This window comes from Coregonus lavaretus (assembly GCF_964263955.1).
Source record: "Coregonus lavaretus genome assembly, chromosome: 17".
NCBI classification, from domain to species: Eukaryota; Metazoa; Chordata; class Actinopteri; order Salmoniformes; family Salmonidae; genus Coregonus; species Coregonus lavaretus.
In genome coordinates, this window is record NC_140004.1 from 21,268,250 (window position 1) to 21,290,117 (window position 21,868).

General features: G+C 42.6%; 1 pseudogene across 1 annotated transcript in view; it reads left to right on the top strand.

Annotated features, from left to right (window-relative positions):
* Positions 1–21,868, top strand: part of LOC311145067 (calcineurin-binding protein cabin-1-like) — a 92,291-nt pseudogene that overhangs the window by 29,030 nt on the left and 41,393 nt on the right. The window contains exons 23-24 of the transcript XR_014615572.1: positions 201–487; positions 2,635–2,748. The product of XR_014615572.1 is annotated as a calcineurin-binding protein cabin-1-like (transcript). The remainder of the gene's footprint in view (positions 1–200; positions 488–2,634; positions 2,749–21,868) is intronic.

The window sequence follows — 21,868 nt, forward strand, 5'->3', positions numbered from 1 at the left end:
GGATGTTCTTTAGTGATATTGTGGAAGTCAATGACTGTTGTGTTTTAGGGAGGGCAGGACATGTTAATGTTTGAAAATCTCTCCTCTTTAAACCTTGAATTCCACACAAAAACAAGAAGGACAGGACCGTAATCTTGCTGGAGGACCAAGAAGTAGTAGACACCATGTCAGTGACAGTACCTAAGGCTGATGCGCTAAAGCCGACCATAGATCCCTGCTCTCATCCACTGCCTGTTCCATCCTAAGGCCTCGTCCACTCACCAGTCTCACCAGGCCACCCCCCAAACCCACATGTATCAGGCCACCCCCCAAACCCACATTTATGGTGGAGGTGCCCAAGGCCCTCCCTGCTGAACGGACTGAGCAGCGGCGCATGCTGGTGGAGATGTGTGTCCGTAGTCTCTTCCTCTGCCTGAGCCGCTTCCCTCAGCACTACAAGAGCCGCTACCGCCTGGCCTTCTTCTACACCAACAGCAAGACCCAACAGGTTAGTTGGTCCACCCTCCCTCCATATAATGCATGGCTCGCTAACATTCATTCACAGAATGTTTTGACAGGAATATTCACACCTACACTTATCATCAGTGGCATTTCCTGCAATTAAATCTGACATTTAAAACCCTCAGATCTGAAACCATGAATCTAGTTTACAGCATTGCCTCAAGTATGGTATGTTGGTATTCAAATAGATGGTGTTTTTCTACAAATTTTATGTCTGCAATTTGTTTGGCTTGGACTCTGACTTCCTCTTATCAATTGTGCCAGTTTGCCTGTGGGACTGTGGGGTTTATGGGATGGTATAGTAGGTGCTGAAACAGCAGAGTGTGCGTTGGACACAAGGCTCTGTGTGCAGAGGTGTGCGTGGGTGGCAGCAACACAGTGCTCTCTCAGCCAGGTTTGGCACAGCAAGACTGCGTAGTGTCGTGACGCCCTACAGTCAGCACTTTGCCAGTCAGCCCCTCCTGTGGGACTGCTGGTCCCAATTCAGTGAGGTTGGGTTAGCCAATATCCAGGGCAGAGTTTTGGTCATTGATAACAGCGTAGTGAACTGTTGCTTGTCTCTTTATGAACCTTTTGAGACTGTTATGTAGCTCTCCTCAGAGCATGCTTTTCATCTTGAGGTTAGAGGATTCATTCAGTCAGGTAGACTGACCTGGGCCCCTGACTGGCTGTATTTTACTGCGCCAGTGTTTTAGACGTGACAAAAATGGATTAAGAATCTCAAAATCACAAAGCCTGCACCTTTTTAGAAGTGAAAAGGTAAGTCCATAATTGGTTCTGTATTACATTTCCTTTGGAGTTGAATGAAAAACAAGGAATTGAGCTGTTCTGCTAAATTGTCAAGTAACTACCTACTTCTCAAAGTTACAGACCAGTGGCAGCATTGTGGCTGTTCAGGTCTGTAGCCCTCTTGGTTAATAAGTGACAAACCTGTTTGTTTTTCACTACAAATCCTACTTCTCCTGGGGTTTGAATTACAAGCTAATGTTATCGTACATTTCTCAGAGAATACTAGATTCAGGCTATGGGTTAGTGTTGGGCAAATTCCACGGTAACAAAGTGATGCTGAGACTCAGAATTTTTTTACTTTACAATCATTGGTTTTTGTTTGGTATACATTTTAAAGTTATAAATCAGAGTCTCAGCATCACCCTGTTACTGTGGAATTGCCCTATTGTAACAGGAATGTGTGGTGGATGGATAGTTGAGAAATTAAATAGCCTAGCTCTGATTTCTTTGTGCAGAACCTTAAACAAATTCAGATGGCTTTTATGAATTTGTCATTAAATATGATCATTTATATCTGTCCACAACACTTGATTTTGGTATGGAACTTAATGTACAAGGCCTTCCCTGCTGAAACAGATACTGTAGATGACTGTTGATCTTTCCTGACAGCTGGTCCAGGAGAGATGCCAAATGCCTGGACCAACTTTATTGCTGTGATACATTATTGAAACATTGAAAATAACACAATATGACGTGGCCCTGTGGGAGAATCGTAGTTGTACTAGGGTGAACCGCTCCCCTCTACTAAAGCCTCTGCACCTCTTTTGCTCCCAGGCACAGTTAGGCTAAATCTGCATTGGCTGGGATGGTCAGTGTGAGACTCATTAAGGAAGTCAGGGATTGGCAGGAGGGCCTGTAATCTCAGATCATTTGGCACTGGGTTTTTACAGCTCCACATTTAGTGGCCAGAGTTGGCAAGCTTTTCAAAAAGGGCAGTGGTGGAAATGTCTTGTCTGCGATATGTTCCATGTCTATCTGAATGGCCATTCCTCTGCCTAACCCAACCTCTCCACCATCTAATAAAAACGTCACAGTGCTGATTTAAAAAGGAGCACCCCTTGCATGTCAACAAATTGACTTCAGCTACAGTCACTTTGTACTGTTAAACTACAGTTAATGTCCATCAGAGCAGCTATGACAGGGAACAAGGTAACAGTACAGTGATGTTAGGTACTGTAGTGGATGATGCATCTGAAAATGAGAGATTCAATCAAGCTTGTAGTATGATGTAACATTTTCACATTTTTCTTTGTCTCGTGTTTGTGGTTCATGTGGTCTGCCTCTTGAGGGGCATCCCCCCCATTTTTATGCCCCCCGTTTTCTGATAATTTTGTGTTTTCACAGAATCTGCGGTCGGCACGAGATGTGTTGCTAGGAAGCAGTGTCCCATGGCAACAGCTGAAGCATATGCCAGCACAAGGACTTTTCTGTGAGAGGAACAAGACAAACCTGTTCAATGTAAGTTCCACAGTTCACCAAGCCAGCTCTGCCATCAAGGTTCTGCTACCCTGGCTGGCTCACCTGGCTAACATTACTATGCACCAGTCCTGGTTGTCAGTTTGTTTCTTAATTAAAAAATAATAATAATGAGAGAGAGCTTGGCAAAATCAGGCGGGAGTGAGTTCCAGATCATAGGGCCTCTGTAGGTAATTCAGAATTGAGATTGGAATTCATATGTGGCGGTGAAATAGTTTTTGAAGGAAGGAGGGAATAAGTGATTTGTAAAGAGCCGTAAACAAATTGAGCAACTTGAAGATAATTAATTTGATAAATATTCAGGAGTCCTAATTGTTTGAGAAGTGATGGTTAATGGTCTCTAAAACAGATTGATAGTAGTTTGGTGTGTTCTGGCCCATGTAATGCTAAAGTAACTGATGAATGAGAAGATCATTGTGAAATAGAGACAGAGTAGTGCTCCTGTTTTGAGATATCTAATTTTGCCAAGTATCCACATTTTTGGCGATCTTAGAGGTTATTGTCTATATGTGGTTTTCATGACAATTCATCATCAATCAAAACACCAAGAAAGTGGGTTGTACAGGCTTGATCAACAGGTATATTGTCAATATGGACCCCTATATAGTCTGTATTGTATTTTCTGTTCTTTGGACCACATAATACAAAGTAGTTTTTTGAGATTCAGTGACAATTTGTTGATTTTAAACCACTTTGAGAAATTACACAGTTCAACATTAATAAGGTAATTGAGATCTCTGTGAGAGTAAAAATATATACAGTGGGGAGAACAAGTATTTGATACACTGCCGATTTTGCAGGTTTTCCTACTTACAAAGCATGTAGAGGTCTGTAATTTTTATCATAGGTACACTTCAACTGTGAGAGACGGAATCTAAACAACAACAAAAATCCAGAAAATCACATTGTATGATTTTTAAGTAATTAATTTGCATTTTATTGCATGACATAAGTATTTGATACATCAGAAAAGCAGAACTTAATATTTGGTACAGAAACCTTTGTTTGCAATTACAGAGATCATACGTTTCTTGTAGGTCTTGACCAGGTTTGCACACACTGCAGCAGGGATTTTGGCCCACTCCTCCATACAGACCTTCTCCAGATCCTTCAGGTTTCGGGGCTGTCGCTGGGCAATACGGACTTTCAGCTCCCTCCAAAGATGTTCTATTGGGTTCAGGTCTGGAGACTGGCTAGGCCACTCCAGGACCTTGAGATGCTTCTTACGGAGCCACTCCTTAGTTGCCCTGGCTGTGTGTTTCGGGTCGTTGTCATGCTGGAAGACCCAGCCACGACCCATCTTCAATGCTCTTACTGAGGGAAGGAGGTTGTTGGCCAAGATCTCGCGATACATGGCCCCATCCATTCTCCCCTCAATACGGTGCAGTCGTCCTGTCCCCTTTGCAGAAAAGCATCCCCAAAGAATGATGTTTCCATGCTTCACGGTGGGATGGTGTTCTTGGGGTTGTACTCATCCTTCTTCTTCCTCCAAACACGGCAGAGTGGCGCAGTGGTCTAAGGCACTGCATCGCAGTGCTAGCTGTGCCACTAGAGATCCTGGATCGAATCCAGGCTCTGTCGTAGCCGGCCGCGACCGGGAGACCCATGGGGCGGCGCACAATTGGCCCAGCGTCGTCCAGGGTAGGGGAGGGAATGGCCGGCAGGGGATGTAGCTCAGTTGGTAGAGCATGGCGTTTGCAACGCCAGGGTTGTGGGTTCGATAAAATAATGTATGCGCTAACTGTAAGTCGCTCTGGATAAGAGTGTCTGCTAAATGACAAAAAAAATAAAAAATAACAAATAACAAAAATAAAAAATAGACCAAAAAGCTATATTTTTGTCTCATCAGACCACATGACCTTCTCCCATTCCTCCTCTCGATCATCCAGATGGTCATTGGCAAACTTCAGACGGGCCTGGAAATACGCTGGCTTGAGCAGGGGGACCTTGCAGGATTGAAATCCATGACGGTGTAGTGTGTTACTAATGGTTTTCTTTGAGACTGTGGTCCCAGCTCTCTTCAGGTCATTGACCAGGTCCTGCCGTGTAGTTCTGGGCTGATCTCTCATCTTCCTCATGATCATTGATGCCCCACGAGGTGAGATCTTGCATGGAGCCCCAGACCGAGGGTGATTGACCGTCATCTTGAACTTCTTCCATTTTCTAATAATTGCGCCAACAGTTGTTGCCTTCTCACCAAGCTGCTTGCCTATTGTCCTGTAGCCCATCCCAGCCTTGTGCAGGTCTACAATTTTATCCCTGATGTCCTTACACAGCTCTCTGGTCTTGGCCATTGTGGAGAGGTTGGAGTCTGTTTGATTGACTGTGTGGACAGGTGTCTTTTATACAGGTAACGAGTTCAAACAGGTGCAGTTAATACAGGTAATGAGTGGAGAACAGGAGGGCTTCTTAAAGAAAAACTAACAGGTCTGTGAGAGCCGGAATTCTTACTGGTTGGTAGGTGATCAAATACTTATGTCATGCAATAAAATGCAAATGAATTACTTAAAAATCATACAATGTGATTTTCTGGATTTTTGTTTTAGATCCCGTCTCTCACAGTTGAAGTGTACCTATGATAAAAATTACAGACCTCTACATGCTTTGTAAGTAGGAAAACCTGCGAAATCGGCAGTGTATCAAATACTTGTTCTCCCCACTGTAGATCAGAAATAATAGGGGTCCAAGAATTGATCCCTGCAGCATACCACACTTAATCTCCAGAGGGGGAGTCAATTCCGTTGAAAGTCACTTTCTAGCCTTGAGATAGATGGATAACCTAAAGCAGAGATTGTTCATTCACGACCATAGTTTCAAGTTTTTGAAATAAAATATGATCAACAGTATCAATGCTTTTGAGAGATTCATTTGCCATATGTACAGTATTTCGTCAATTAAATAAGTAACAGCCATGTAGATAGTGAGATTTTCTGAAGCCATACTGATGTTTATATAACAACAGACTTTCCTTGTTCAGATATTTTATTAATTTGTTGTATGCAAGCTTCTCCAAAAATGTTGAGATTGGTCTGTAATTTGTAAAGTTTGCTGGATCATCAGCTTTATGAATTGGAACACTTTTGTCAATGTTCAGTTCATAGGGCACAATGCCCTAAGAAAATTGTAATTTGAAAATGTGGGAAAGAGTGTGATAAGGAAATCAGCCACTTCTTCTTCAGTTTCGTATCCAATCTGTCGTGACTAGGGATTAACATATGTAACCACACTTCACATTTCCAGAAGAAAATTAAGTGACAAGACCCGGGAAATTACAAAATGTTCTCCCAATGTCGCACTAATACAATTCCACAAAATACACAACATGTGCAGCAGCAGATTGGCAAAAAATAAAATGGCACATTATCCAAACAGGTGGTCGCATGGAAGGCTTTAGCCTAGCATATTTACTTCATACAAAGTCACCATAAATTGATAAGCGTGGGGAACTATTCTATATAAATCAATCAATGTCAGAGCTTTGTTTTCACTTAATCTCTGTTTGGATATTTGGTAACAATTAGGCTGGGAAAAGTGGAAGTGGTAGCTAATTTGCTCATCTGTCACTGATCAGAAACATTTAGCATGCAATAATGTAGCCTAGATCAAGTGTATTATTTATCCCACTGAAACCCAAAGTCCTGACTGTGTCGCATTAAAATTCCTAACTTTATTCTGTAATCCATAGGTTGCATTATCAAAGCACGGCTCGCCTATTAATGTCAAAATACTGCTATAACATTTCCCCCGCTTCTCTGCGCTGTCTCGTATTGCTGCCCATATGAGAGCTTTGGTAGAGAATGTGTGATCAACAAATGGTAGGAGAGTAGATATGGATATTTTTTTTTACAGAGTTGGTCCCCGTTAAGATACCTTATTGTTTAAACAACTGCCCCTCTTCATTTCTCCGTTATTCATAAGCTGATCTGCTGTCTGTATAATCATCAGCTTGATTCTGCCAAATAGGAGATATTCTGTCATTTGTTGGAGGTTATCTAGCAAGTTTAGCAACTTCGGTCATTTGACTTTTGTTTGATTGCCGTTACAAAGTTTGTATGATTCGACAACGCTATGGCCTACTCGGGGTGTGTCGAGAGAGCCTAGGCCTACTGATGAAATGTGCTGAATTAATTGAGGAACATGATAACGCTCTGAGTTTAACGGCCTGTTTTTCAATTCACAACAATGTTATTAGCGATCAAAGTTGCTCTATCATTACTAAATATCAGTTTCACTTGCAGTGAAATCTTTACATAGTGGAGCAGCCAAGACGGCAATGTGGCACGTCGACAATCATATTTTGGGAGAACCCTGGCATAGTGACCATATCTTGGTTTTAAACGCTTTAAATGGGCACTTCGGATTTTTGCAGTATTTCTCGGGATATATATGAATTATTCCCGGTATTGAAACTTGGTAGACTTTCAGGAAAATATTAATCCCTAGTCGTGACCTTATTATACAATTTGGAAAGTGAAAACAGTTATTATTTTGAATATTGAGAACTCAAACGTGAATAAGAGCAATTACAAACAATTTCACATCGAATCAGAAGTCAATGATTGGAAGGAAATGTTAAGAGTTCAAGTTGCGCATTGATTTGGCATGTCATCCAATAGACTTCCTCCTCGACTTATAGCAATAACATACTGCACCAAGAGACCCTTAATGGCTAAAACAATGGAGGGAGAACTGAGACATTCTAACATTGCATCAATTGTTTAAATCTTGAAAATGAAAAGGGTACTTTTGGGAATAACATACTCTGTGTCCACCATCTCATTACATTTGTTGTAGTCCTTTTAAGAGATTTCTCCATGCTACAACTGTTTTTATTCCCAGTGATCCATACAGCTAGTTGTTTAGCATGCAGTGGTATAGTTGCTTTTAGCCGAATTATGGAATCCTAGGTAGCACTGTCATGAATGGGGGGGGGGGGGGGGGGGGGGGGTTTCACCATGAGGCCAATGGCGATTTTACAACAGTTACAGATTTTGAGGCTGTGATAGGAGAAAACTGAGGATGGATCAACAACATTGTAGTTAATCCACAATACTAACCTAATTGACAGAGTGAAAAGAAGGAAGCTTGTACAGAATACAAATATTCCAAGACATGCATCCTGTTTGCAACAAGGCACTAAAATAATATTGCAAATAAATTGGTGAAGCAGTTAACTTTTAATCCTGAATATAAAATGTTATCTTTGGGACAAATCCAATACAACACATTCCTGAGTACCACTCTCCATATTTTCAAGCATAGTGGTGGCTGCATCAGGTTATGGGTATGCTTATAATTGTTAAGGACTGGGGAGTTTTTAAAATAAACGGAATGGAGCTACACTGAACAATAATATAAATGCAACAATTTCAGTTACAGTTCATTTAAGAAAATCAGTCAATTGAAATGAATTCGTTAGGCCCTAATCTATGGATTTCACATGACTGGGAATACAGATATGCATCTGTTGGTCACAGATACCTTAAATAAAAAGCTAGGGGTGTGGATCGGAAAACCAGTCAGTATCGGTTGTGAACACCATTTCCCTCATGCAGCGCAACACATCTCCTTGGCATAGAGTTGATCAGGCTGTTGATTGTGGCCTGTGGAATGTTGTCCCACTCCTCTTCAATGGCTGTGCGAAGTTGCTGGATATTGGCGGGAACTGGAACACGCTGTCGTGCAGACCATAGAAGACATTTTCAGCTTCCAGGAATTGTGTACAGATCCTTGTGACCTGGCCGTGCATTATCATTCTGAAACATGAGGTGATGACAGCGGATTAATGGCACGACAATGGGCCTCAGGAGCTTGTCACGGTATCTCTGTGCATTAAAATTGCCATTGATAAAATGAAATTGTGTATGTTGTCCGTAGTTTATGCCTGCCCATACCATAACCTCACCGCCACCATGGGGCACTGTTCACAACGTTGACCTCAGCGTAAGTACAGGTGAAACCGGGATTCATCTGTGAAGAGCACACTTCTCCAGCGTGACAGTGGCCATCGAAAGTGCGCATTTGACCACTGAAGTCGGTTACGACGCCGAACTGCAGTCAGGTCAAGACCCTGGTGAGGATGACGAGCACGCAGCAGATGAGCTTCCCTGAGATGGTTTCTGACAGTTTATGCAGAAATTATTTGGTTGTGCAAACCCACAGTTTCATCAGCTGTCCGGGTGGCTGGTCTCAGATTATCCCGCAGGTGAAGAAGCCGGATGTGGAGGTCCTGGGCTGGAGTGGTTACATATGGTCTGCGGTTGTGAGGCCGGTTGGACATAATGCCAGATTCTCTAAAACCACGTTGGAGGCGGCTTATGGTAGAGAAATTAACATTAAATTATCTGGCAACAGCTCTGGTGGACATTCCTGCAGTCTGCATGCCAATTGCATCTGTGGTGTTGTGTGACAAAACAGCACATTTTAGAGTGGCCTTTTATTGTCCACAGCACAAGGTGCACCTGTGTAATGATCATGCCATTTTAATCAGCTTCTTGATATGCCACACCTGTCAGGTCGATGGATTATCTTGACAAAGGAGAAATGCTCACTAACATGGCTGTAAACAAATTTGTCCACAACATTTTAGAGAAGTAAGCTTTTGGTGCGTATGGAACATTTCTGGAATCTTTTATTTCAGCTCATGAAACATGGGACCAACATTTTACATGTTGCGTTCATATTTTTGTTCAGTGTAGTTGAAAAGCTATGGCAAGACCTGAACATTTTTGTCTTGCAATGATCAATAACCGATTTGACAGCGCTTGAAGAATTTTGAAAATAATAATGGGCAAATGTTGCACAATCCAGGTGTGGAAAGGTCTTAGAGACTTACCCAGAAAGACTCACAGCTGTAATCGCTGCCAAAGGTGCTTCTACAAAGTATTGACTAGGGTGTGAATGATTATGTAAATTAGATATTTCTGTGTTTCATTTTCAATAAATTTGCTAAAATGTCTAAAAACATGTTTTCACTTTTGTTTTACCCTCACCAATCTACACACAATACCCCATAATGACAATCTATTTAATCCTATTTGAATTCAGGCTGTAATGCAACAAGATGTGGAATGAGTCAAGGGGTATGAATATTTTCTGAAGGGACTGTACCTCCTTTCACATTGACTTGAATGAAAGCCCCATGGAAGCAGCTATTAGTGCTACTCTGACGTGTGCATCATGAAATAGATATGTGGTAGTTACGTTTTCGTCATGTTAGATTTTTGTTGTCATAGCCTTGTTATGGGAGAGGAAGACATTTTGGTCCGAGTCCTATTTTGAGATCTGCATGTTCAATTTGAACTTTCATGCAATATCCCATTGACACAAAAGCAATGTTTACTGTGAAGTCTAAATAGTTACGTGGTCTTATGTTAAATTAGGGTTTGGTCTTATTTTGGTATCTTTCATTGAGCTGGTGTAGTAGGAGGGACCCCGGCTGTGGTATCCTCACCCATCTCCAGAAAGCTGCTGAGAACAGTGTGTGAAGGCCATGCTCAGGCTGGTGGAGGGAGCATGCTGCACAGCCCTGCCTCCATCTGGACTCAGCAAGCCAAACCTGCTACCCTGCATGGCAAACCGAGTGTTATAGTCACTGACAGTCAGACTCTTTATGAAAGGGCACAGTAAACCTCACCCTGAAATACTAATTGTAGCCAAAATAGATTTCTAAAAGCCACGTTGCACAGTTGTCAGCTCAGGGTGCCACACTCTTGTTGTTGGCGAGTCACCCTACAGCTGTTGTCTGACATGGTCTGCCCAGTAATATCACTGAACCTCGAGCCTGACAGACAGATCAGTCATTGTCAGTGGTGATATCTGTTGTGCCTTTTGTGTGGCAGACAGAGGGGACAGTCATTGCTGTTCTGTGGTTCCTCAGTGACAGAATGGCCAAATGACTGGATGGGAAATGATAGCATAGGCCTACAGTACAGTGTGGATAGATCAGACATGAGATAGTAGGCTACATGATGAGACTTAATCTTCAGTGGGTGGCCAGGCCAGACCACCTGAAATGAGTTTTCTGTAGGTCACTCTGTCCTATAATGTAATGTAGGTCAGTCTGGCCTAGCGTTCCTATGGGTTTGGCTGGTGTGTTATCAACTGGGCCACCATCAAGTGTAGCCTAACTCATATTCTGCTGTTTTGACATGTTCCAGCTCAGTTGAGAGTGACTGTGTTGCATAATTTATTGCGCTGATCAATGCCAAGGCTTCTGTTTGACTGGTAAGCCTTCTAATAACTGATTACATGTCATCACAATAATCTTGTTGCACCAATTCTAAATGTTGTTCATCGAATAATGTTTTAATGCAGTAACTGAACAGGTTTATTTGTAACGGACTTTTAATGTTATGGCATGGATCCCGTTTTAGGGATCCCAACATAGAGAATAATTTGTTTCTAGTTGAGAGTTTTTAAATCAATCGTGACATTTCTTTTACTAGTATTGGGTTTTTGTGTGATTTCCACTCTGTAATTTCCATGTCGTCTTTGTACATTGAAACATGATATTAGGCTACAAATAAATCAACCATGACAGGGAATCCACAATGGAGAAACAGCTGTAGATGGACAATAATAATGGAAACACTTGAGTAAATGAGGGATACAAAGTGTATTGAAAAGAGTTGCTTCCACACAGGTAATTAAGCAATTAACATACCATCATGCTTAGGGTCATGTATAAAAATGCTGGGCAAGATATTATTTTGGCTACCATGTCTATGGCCCCATCCACAGGGCACGAGTGGTCAATGAATGGCCGTCTCTGGTACCAGATCTCAACCCAATTGAAAACTCGTATAGGACATTCTGGAGACAGCGTTTTCCACCACCATCAACAAAACACCATATGATGGAATTTCTCGTAGAAGAATGGTGTCTCATCTCTCCAATAGAGTTCCAGACACTTGTAGAATCTATGCCAATGTGTATTGAAGCTGTTCTGGCTCATGGTGGCCCAATGCCCTGTTGGTGTTTCCTTTATTTTGTCATGTACCTGTAGATATAACCTACAGTGCATTCGGAAAGTATTCAGACCCCTTGACTTTTTCCATATTACAGCCTTTTTCTAAAATTGATTAAATCGTTTTTCCCCCCCTCATCAATCTACACACAATACCCCATAATGTCAAAGCAAAAACAGGTTTGTAGAAATTTTTGCAAATGTAAAAAAAAAAGTAAACGGACAATTACATAAGTATTTAGACCCTTTACCCAGTACTTTGTTGAAGCATCTTTGGCAGCGATTACAGCCTTGAGTCTTCTTTGGTATGACGCTACAAGCTTGGTATACCTGTATTTGGGGAGTTTCTCCCATTCTTCTCTGCAGATCCTCTCAAGCTCTGTCAGGTTGGATGGGGAGCGTCACTGCACAGCTATTTTCAGGTCTCTCCAGAGATGTTCGATCAGGTTCAAGACCGGGCTCTGGCTGGGCCACTCAAGGACATTCAGAGACTTGTCCCGAAGCCACTCCTGCGTTGTCTTGGCTGTGTGCTTAGGGTCGTTGTCCTGTTGAAAGGTGAACCTTCAACCCAGTCTGAGGTCCTGAGCCCTCTGGAGCAGGTTTTCATCAAGGATCTCTCTGTACTTTGCTCTGTTCATCTTTCCTTTGATCCGGACTAGTCTCTCAGTCCCTGCCGCTGAAAAACAACCCCACAGCATGATGCTGCCACCACCATGCTTCAGTGTAGGGATGGTGCCAGGTTGCCTCCAAACGTGACGCTTGGCATTCAGGCCAAAGAGTTCAATCTTGGTTTCATCAGACCAAAGAATCTTGTTTCTCATGGTCTGAGAGTCCTTTAAGTGCCTTTTTGCAAACTCCAAGTGGGCTGTCATGTGCCTTTTACTGAGGAGTGGCTTCCATCTGGCCACTCTACCATACAGTCCTGATTGGTGGAGTGCTGCTGAGATGGTTGTCCTTCTGGAAGGTTCTCCCATCTCCACAGAGGAACTCTGGAGCTCTGTCAGAGTGACCATCGGGTTCTTGGTCACGTCCCTGACCAAGGCCCTTCCCTCCCATTGCTCAATTTGGCCAGGCGGTCAGCTCTAGGAAGAGTCTTGGTGGTGCAAACTTCTTCCATTTAAGAATGATGGAGGCCACTGTGTTCTTGGGGACTTTCAATGCTGCAAAAATGTTTTGGTACTATTCCCCAGATCTGTGCCTCGACACAATCCTGTCTCGGAACTCTACGGACAATTCCTTTGACCTCATGGCTTGGTTTTTGCTCTGACATGCACTGTCAACTGTGGGACCTTATATAGACGTGTGTGCCTTTCCAAATCATGTCCAATCAATTGAATTTACCACAGGTGGACTCCAATCAAGTTAGAAACATCTCAAGGATGATCAATGGAAACAGGATGCACCAGAGCTCAATTTCGAGTCTTATAGCAAAGTGTCTGAATACTTATGTAAATAAGGTATTTCTATTAATTTTTTTATACATCTGTTTTCACTTTGTCATTATGGGGTATTGTGGGTAGATTTTTTAAATTTCATCCATTTTAGAATAAGGCTGTAACAAAGTGGAAAAAGGGTAGGGGTCTAAACTTTCTGAATGCACTGTATATATGTAGGCTACTGTTGCTGTAATTCTCCTCATAACAATGCTGATAATTGCAGTTCCACGGTAAAATAGTGATGCTGGCTCAGATTTTCACTTTAAAATGCATGCCAAACAAAAACCAATGATCGCAAAGTTAAACAAACCATACAACTCTATGCACAAGGACTACTTTTAACAATTTTCCTTGTGCATAGAGTTGTATGGTTTGTTTAACTTTGCGATCATTGGTTTTTGTTCGATATACATTTTAAATGGAAGAATCTGAGTTTCAGCATCACTTTGTTATCGTGGAATTGCCCAGTAACAAAGGCATCAGTCCTCTGGTCTGCTCCCTCAGGCTGTGCTCTGTGCTGTGCTTTATTGTGCAGGGCTTACTGCTCTGATTTGCTGTGTGATCCTGCAGAGTCACAGTGTGCTTGCTAAGGCATGGTGTTGCCCCGACACGTATGTGCTTACATATTCATCCGCCCACACATGCACTCTACTGCAAGCTCCAGACAAAATGGATGTCATCTTTCTGGATCCTATTTCAGAGGAATGACATTGCTTTCTAGTCTTTAACATTTAAATATATCTTGGGGCTTTTTTCCTCACTTTAAATGTTTGTCTTCATTGCACCGAGATACTAGCTATTGTGTGTTTGTGGCTATAAAAAAACCTGTTCTTGAGCCCAGTACTTGTATAAACTATTGTGTAACCTTTTCAGATTGCTTTTGTACAGTAGTAGAACGTTGGGTGTGTTTTGTTAGCCTACCTAGCTTCGTGTTGCACAATGAGTTATGTAGGCGGAGCTGCTGAGACCAGGATAACTAGTTGGTATGAGCAGGCAGGCAGGGGAGGAGGAGTGTGAAGGCAGAGGAATATGTTGTAATATATGGACTATTTTGATGTGGCTCTTTCTCTGAGGTTCTATCTGGCGTTGTAGCAGTGACTCCTCTGCAGTGCCGTCTGTCTACCCTCCCTGCTGGAGAGCTCATGTCAGAAGTTTTTTTTAAATTATTTTTTAACACTAACAACCGGAAGCAGGAAAAACAAGGTGTTTGCGTTAGTGATGGAAAGTTCGGCTCTTTTTACTGACCCTGATAACAAATCATTTGACTAATTTTGTTCATTTATAAGGCCCAGAGTGCACAGGACCCCATACTAGCGAACGATGAACTGAAAACCCAAGTCCTGATTCTACAAGCCTCTTGTTCACATGTCGTTCACCATAAGGGGCTTATTGGAGCTCTCATTTGTGACTGAGACTTGTAAAAGTGTGCTTTAAGCAATGTACATTTTATTGATTTCTAGGCATACAACTAAGATTATTTCTTGATACATTTGAAATGAGGTCTAGTTGTGGCTGCAACCGGACTAGATTGTGAACAACTTTTGGCGGAATGCATTGCTTGACTGCGGTGAGGGTGATGATGAGCACAATATCGTTCAAACTGCAGCACCCAAAACAATTTGTGTTCGACTTTGTTGAGCAAAGGCTGTGTGTATGTTTTGGTTCTACAAAGATGTATCCATGATATCATAACATTCAATCATCAATTAAATGCATTCATTCTTGCACCATGCGATCCATAATCAGTTCTAAACATGTCATGTTTCTTTTCTATGCTTCTCTATGAACTGCACATCACTAGTTTGCATAGCATGTTTGTGGGCCAGCAGGAGATAAAGAGCGGAAGGGAAGGAGGTGAGGCTTGTTGTCAGTGTGCTACTGTATTGAACTGGCCTTGTGGGCACTAGTACCCTCCTGCTGCAGGCATGCTTTCTTTTTAGTCCTGCAGATGTGTGTACAGTGCCTTGCAAAAGTATTCATCCCCCTTGGCGTTTTTTCTATTTTATTGCATTACAACCTGTAATTTAAATTGTATTTTTATTTGGATTTCATGTAATGGACATACACAAAATAGTCCAAATTGGTGAAGTGAAATGAAAAAAATAACTTGTTTAAAAAAAGTATACAAAATAAATAACGGAAAAGTGGTGCATGCATATGTATTCAACCCCTTTGCTATGAAGCCCCTAAATAAGATCTGGTGCAACCAATTACCTTCAGAAGTCACATAATTAGTTAGATTGCACACAGGTGGACTTTATTTAAGTGTCACATGATCTGCCACATGATCTCAGTGTATATATACACCTGTTCTGAAAGGCCCCAGTCTGCAACACCACTAAGCAAGGGGCACCACCAAGCAAGCGGCACCATGAAGACCAAGGAGCTCTCCAAACAGGTTAGGGACAAAGTTGTGGAGAAGTACAGATCAGGGTTGGGTTATAAAAAAAAATACGAAACTTTGAACATCCCACGGAACACCATTTTTAAATCCATTATTTAAAAAAATGGAAAGAATATGGCACCACAACAAACCTGCCAAGAGAGGGCCGCCCACCAAAACTCACGGACCAGGCAAGGATGGCATTAATCAGAGAGGCAACAAAGCGGCCAAAGATAATCCTGAAGGAGCTGCAAAGCTCCACAGCGGAGATTGGAGTATCTGTCCATCGGACCACATTAAATCGTACACTCCACAGAGCTGGGCTTCACGGAAGAGTGGGCAGAAAAAAGCCATTGCAAAAAAAACATAAGCAAACACATTTGGTGTTTGCAAAAAGGCATGTGGGAGACTCCCCAAACATATGGAAGAAGGTACTCTGGTCAGATGAGACTAAAATTTAGCTTTTTGGCCATCAAGAAAAAATTTCTGGCGCAAACCCAACACCTCATCACCCCGAGAACACCATATTTTCATCGGCAGGGACTGGGAAACTGGTCAGAATTGAAGAAATGATGGATGGCGCTAAATAAAGGGAAATTCTTGAGGGAAACCTGTTTCAGTCTTCCAGAGATTTGAGACTGGGACGGAGGTTCACCTTCCAGCAGGACAATGACCCTAAGCATACTGTTAAAGCAACACTCTAATGGTTTAAGGGGAAACATTTAAATATCTTGGAATGGCCTAGTCAAAGCCCAGACCTCAATCCAATTGAGAATCTGTGGTATGACTTAAAGATTGTTGTACACCAGCGGAACCCTTCCAACTTGAAGGAGCTGGAGCAGTTTTGCCTTGAAGAATGGGCAAAAATCCCAGTGGCTAGATGTGTCAAGCTTATAAAGACATACCCCAAGAGACTTGCAGCTGTAATTGCTGCAAAAGGTGGCTCTACAAAGTATTGACTTTGGGGGGTGAATAGTTATGCACGCTCAAGTTGTCTGTTTTCTTGTGTTATTTCTTGTTTGTTTCACGAGAAAAAATATTTAGCATCTTCAAAGTGGTAGGCATGTTGTGTAAATCAAATGATATAAACCGCCCAAAAATCCATTTTAATTCCAGGTTGTAAGGCAACAAAATAGGAAAAATGCCAAGGGTGAATACTTTCGCAAGCCACTGTATTCATTTGTATAGGCCTACACACACATTCCTCTCTTTCCTTACTCCTCCTCTATCCTCCATCCTACTCTTCCTCTCTCTTTTCCTGTTGCTCTTTTTCTGTTGCGTGATCGTGTTCTACCCCTCCTTATTGTTGCTCTCGCTAGCGCTCTTCCTCCCTCTCCCTGTTGCTCTCACCCTCTTTCCTCAGTGCTCTCTCTCTGCCTTCTGTTTGTGTATTGTGTGGGTGTGTGCTTATGGGCGGGAGTAAGTCAACCTGTCTCTGATTGGATGGGTACAGTCTAAAGGGGTGGGCACAATGATGTGTATAGAGTGAGAGTGGAGGGAAAAAACCCTAGCAGGCTGGGGTCAGGGGAGAGAGAGTGTGCGTGGGTGTTTTTGTTTTGAGATGGCATGGTTTGAAAAAGCGAGAGGAGCGAGTCAGCCCGTCTGTCAGTGGCGTGCTGAGTCTTTGGGCCCTGACGCCAGCACCGTGTCTCCTCTCCTCGTCCAGGCTGCTGCCCTCCTCCTCCTCTCGTCCTCCTCCAGCTCTGCCGTGCGCAGCTCCTCTTCTCTCCTGCTCTCTCCTGCAGCTTTCACAGCCCCAGCGCCTGCATGCAGCCCACCCCCCGCTTTCTCAGTGTGAGTTGCTCTGTGGGGGGGCTGCCAGGGCCTCTGGTGCTGTTACAGCCAGCAGGAAACCATCCAAAAGAATACAGACACGAGTGGAGTAGCTTTCGTTGGTGATGGTGAGTGTCTCTCTCTCTCACTCCTACTCTCACTCTCTCTCTCACTCTACTCTCACTCTATCACTCTCACTCTTTCTGTTTATTGGGGAAAGTGCACATGGTTGTATAATCTTGTTTATGTGAGTGGAATTCTTCCACAGTTTGTAGAGTTAGTGTAGTAATTCTATGAGGCATGGGGGGGGGTTGAGTCATTTGAGTTGGCCTATGGAGAAGGGGGGAAGAGTTGTGTTGAGCCCCCTGCTCGCAACAGAGATTGTTTACTCTACGCATGGCTTTTCTCAAGAATAGCATGGTGTTATTGTACAGAGAGATGGAGTGATAATGTGAGGTGGAAAACTCATTGTAAGAAAGTGCGTAGTAAAAGTAATTTCCTGTTGCTGTTTGTGTTTCCCCCTAACAGGTGTGTGGTTTTGCTGTTCTGCAGGGTATAAAGGTTTGATAGGCGCTAACGATGTGAGATGTTTGTTTGAGCCTGAGGTGATGTGTTTTGACATCATAAAGTAGGCATGTGGAGGGGATGAATGGGTTATGGCTTGGCTAAGGGCTAGGGGGAGAGAGGGGAGCTGGGGAGGGAGGGAGGAGTGGGTGGAGGGGATGAATGGGTTATGGCTTGGCTAAGGGCTAGGGGGAGAGAGGGGAGCTGGGGAGGGAGGGTGGAGGGGAGCTACTCAACAAGTAGAAAATAAAAGCCAAACAAGGCAACAATAAACATGTCGTCCCCCACGAATAATGCAGCACCCCCCTTGGGCCAATCAGTGTAATTTTGTAAATGGCTCTCTATGGCAAGACACATTCATTCACCCAAATTTTGTCAAAATCGGGCCAGTGGGGTCTGAGATATCGTGTGGGTTAGCTAGACTCATATCCCCGAGCATGTGCCAAATTTCTTCACTCTGAGTCAAACAGATTAAGAGATATAAACATGTGCCCGTTATAGCGCCACCGTGTGGTCGATATGTTCTTGCATATGTTGAGTCTTGACAGTGTTTGCAACGTGTACCAACTTTTGTTACTATAAGAATATCCTTGACTGATTTTATATGCATTTATGTGCCAGACCACGCCCACATGAATGTTTATTGGTCAATAGCGGCAATGTTGTTTTTGGTACGAGTCTAGAAAATATTGCATTGAGACCTTTGTCCATAGATGCCACGTAGCAAGTTTTGTGCAGATCGGTCATTCGTTGCCAGAGGAGTAGCATTTTAAGTGTTTTTCACAAAATTCTAAATGGCCGAAAATCCACCTTATGGGTACCTGAGGCAAATGTGTTCCTTGTGAGGAGAGGGACCTATGTACGAAATGTCATACTTTAGGTCAAACGGTGTTAGGGACATGACCTTTCAAAGTTAGCAATTTCAAGCGCCACCATCTGGCCAATCAGTGTAATTTTTTTAATGCCAGGTCTCTGGCAAGACGCATCATTCACTCAAGTTTAGTCAAAATTTTAGATATTGCGTGTGACGAACGTGCTAATGTACGGAGACGGATCCACAGTCCCTTCGCCGATTTTATCGTGTGGGGATGGACAATGATTGCAAAAATGACTGAACAATTGGGGAAGTTGGCTGTAATACAGTGGGGGAAAAAAGTATTTAGTCAGCCACCAATTGTGCAAGTTCTCCCACTTAAAAAGATGAGAGAGGCCTGTAATTTTCATCATAGGTACACGTCAACTATGACAGACAAAATGAGAAGAAAAAAATCCAGAAAATCACATTGTAGGATTTGTAATTAATTTATTTGCAAATTATGGTGGAAAATAAGTATTTGGTCAATAACAAAAGTTTCTCAATACTTTGTTATATACCCTTTGTTGGCAATGACACAGGTCAAACGTTTTCTGTAAGTCTTCACAAGGTTTTCACACACTGTTGCTGGTATTTTGGCCCATTCCTCCACGCAGATCTCCTCTAGAGCAGTGATGTTTTGGGGCTGTCGCTGGGCAACACGGACTTTCAACTCCCTCCAAAGATTTTCTATGGGGTTGAGATCTGGAGACTGGCTAGGCCACTCCAGGACCTTGAAATGCTTCTTACGAAGCCACTCCTTCGTTGCCCGGGCGGTGTGTTTGGGATCATTGTCATGCTGAAAGACCCAGCCACGTTTCATCTTCAATGCCCTTGCTGATGGAAGGAGGTTTTCACTCAAAATCTAAAGATACATGGCACCATTCATTCTTTCCTTTACACAGATCAGTCGTCCTGGTCACTTTGCAGAAAAACAGCCCCAAAGCATGATGTTTCCACCCCCATGCTTCACAGTAGGTATGGTGTTCTTTGGATGCAACTCAGCATTCTTTGTCCTCCAAACACGACAAGTTGAGTTTTTACCAAAAGTTCTATTTTGGTTTCATCTGACCATATGACATTCTCCCAATCCTCTTCTGGATCATCCAAATGCACTCTAGCAAACTTCAGACGGGCCTGGACATGTACTGGCTTAAGCAGGGGGACACGTCTGGCACTGCAGGATTTGAGTCCCTGGCGGCGTAGTGTGTTACTGATGGTAGGCTTTGTTACTTTGGTCCCAGCTCTCTGCAGGTCATTCACTAGGTCCCCCCGTGTGGTTCTGGGATTTTTGCTCACCGTTCTTGTGATCATTTTGACCCCACGGGGTGAGATCTTGCGTGGAGCCCCAGATCGAGGGAGATTATCAGTGGTCTTGTATGTCTTCCATTTTCTAATAATTGCTCCCACAGTTGATTTCTTCAAACCAAGCTGCTTACCTATTGCAGATTCAGTCTTCCCAGCCTGGTGCAGGTCTACAATTTTGTTTCTGGTGTCCTTTGACAGCTCTTTGGTCTTGGCCATAGTGGAGTTTGGAGTGTGACTGTTTGAGGTTGTGGACAGGTGTCTTTTTATACTGATAACAAGTTCAAACAGGTGCCATTAATACAGGTAACGAGTGGAGGACCGAGGAGCCTCTTAAAGAATAAGTTACAGGTCTGTGAGAGCCAGAAATCTTGCTTGTTTGTAGGTGACCAAATACTTATTTTCCACCATAGTTTGCAAATAAATTCATTAAAAATCCTACAATGTGATTTTCTGGAATTTATTTTCTCAATTTGTCTGTCATTGTTGACGTGTGTACCTATGATGAAAAGTACAGGCCTCTCTCATCTTTTTAAGTGGGAGAACTTGCACAATTGGTGGCTGACTAAATACTTTTTTCCCCCCACTGTATTTATTGAGGGTTATTAATTAGACTATTAGTCTTTGCAGACATAATTGATTGGGAGTGTAACACATGGTAATATAACCCACATCAGTGATAACTAGCCTCCCCAGGAAACATGATAAATCACGGACAACTCTGAAAAGCATGGTCCCACTATGGAGATGAATATGGTCTCTTGCATCACAGTGGTGGTGTTATTTGATAGTCTACCTGCTACACTACAACATACTGTGGGATTGTGGATTGAGAGTCCCAGGCAGGGAGGGGTAGAGCGGTTCCCTCTGAGAGGAGAGGTGGTGTGGGCCAGGCTGATCTATGCTCCTAGGCCTCCTAGCACCAAGGGAGAATAAGGAGAGAATCTCCTTTTCCTCTCTGTCTTGTCTTTTTTCTTTTCTTTTGTTCTTTCTTCAATCTGGAATCCTTAATTGACGCGGTCACCCTGCCTGTGTTTTGGTCAAAAGCTGAGGGATGGAAGGACTGACCATCCATGATAGCAAAACTATAGTTTTAACCATGTTTTGAGGCTATACAGTGTGTGTTTACATTTACTTTGTTTTCAAAAGTTGGCGTATAACAAGTTTATATTTTGGGTTCTTGATGGGGTATGACAGTTGAACTAAATGTGAACTAAGCACATGAGGCATTTATAAGTTATATTCTTCAAGAATCAATGGCTATATAAAATGAATGTATAGCCTAAGTCCCAAAAATTATGAAGCAACTAAGGATTCTAGCTCTAAGGTTGGCTGGCAGGGACAAAGCTTGAGCAGAAGGCAAATTCTTTCTCAAGTCTGCCTGAATTATTGATTCAGTCATTATTATGTTGCAATGTTTAATGCCTGATCAAATGATACATTGTGAATTCCCTGTGATAGAGCTTGTGCTGTGCGTGGGCCAGGGGTGTAAACACATCTACATTTCTCACACAAACCGTGAGAACAATAACATTTACCCCTGAACAGCTTGTAAACAATTGCCGAAAAAGGAGCAACAAATAAGTAGCAAATCTTAACTTCCATTAGAAGAAAAAAATGTAATTTTGATCATCAGCGGTACGGTATATGTGATGTCATTTTTGAACTGGTTGTAATTCATTTGAGTCATATATTTTTTTCCACTTGTACCAAGGAGGATTCATCAACATCAACAGGAGCACAAACAAGTGTTACATTTTAGGGAAATTATTAACCATTTGTGACCGACCACCTCGATTCAGTCTTATGTTGCAAAATTT